The following is a 1,071-nucleotide window of genomic DNA, read 5'->3' on the forward strand; positions in this document are numbered from 1 at the left end:
AGTGAGTTCTCCCCCTTTTGCTTATGACTCAGGGGTATTTATAGAGGAGGTTTGATGTTACCACTGGGGTTGCGTGGGAGGCCGAGCTGCTGTAGGGTATGGAGAGCCTCGGGCAGTGTGTCGCTCAGGGGGTTGCTGCCATGGCGTGTCACATCGCCATTTTTACCCCTATCATATGCCCCCCCCGAAAGGAGCTATGCGTCGGTTCTTGCATGCAAGGGGTCCGATGCATGGCTTCTTACTTCAGGTGGGCTGGTCATGCAGATCCGAGGCATACGACGCGGGCGGGCTAGCCGCGCGGACGCGTCTCGTGCAACATGGGGCCGAGGTGCGCAACTCAGTGAGGAAGCCGAGCAGGGTTGGACTCGGGGCCGATGGAGCCGATGAGGGCCGAGGAGCACAGCGTAGGCGGGGTGACCGCGCAGGTGTGGTCCCGGGATGGCGTAGAGCCGAGGGTCGAGGAGCACAACGCAGGCGGGTTGGCCGCGCAGGTGTGGTCTCGGGTGGCATAAAGCCGAGGGCCGAGGAGCACGACGCAGGCGGACTGGCCGCGCAGGTGTGTCCCGGGTGGCGTAAAGCCGAGGGCCGAGGAGCACGACGCAGGCGGAGTGACCGCGCAGGTGTTGTCCCGGGTGGCGTAAAGCCGAGGGGCGAGGAGCACGACGCAGGCGGACTGGCCGCGCAGGTGTGTCCCGGGTGGCGTAAAGCCGAGGGCCGAGGAGCACGACGCAGGCGGACTGGCCGCGCAGGTGTGTCCCGGGTGGCGTAAAGCCGAGGGCCAAGGAGCACAACGCAGGCGGGGTGACCGCGCAGGTGTGATCTCGGGAGGCGTAGAGCCGAGTGTCGAGGAGCACAACGCAGGCGGGGTGACCGCGCAGGTGTGGTCTCAGGATGGCGTAGAGCCGAAGGGGGTGTCCTCAAGCATTAAGCGACCGAGGAGGCCTCGGGCATTATGCGACCGAGGTGGCGGCCTCGGGCATTACGCGACCGAGGTGGTGGCCTCGGCAAGCATGGAGCCGGGGCACTCGGCGCAGGCAGGCTGCGGCCGAGGGATGTAACCCAGGTGGGCAA

The sequence above is a fragment of the Musa acuminata genome, chromosome BXJ2-3, assembly GCF_036884655.1.
Source record: "Musa acuminata AAA Group cultivar baxijiao chromosome BXJ2-3, Cavendish_Baxijiao_AAA, whole genome shotgun sequence".
Classification (NCBI taxonomy): domain Eukaryota; kingdom Viridiplantae; phylum Streptophyta; class Magnoliopsida; order Zingiberales; family Musaceae; genus Musa; species Musa acuminata.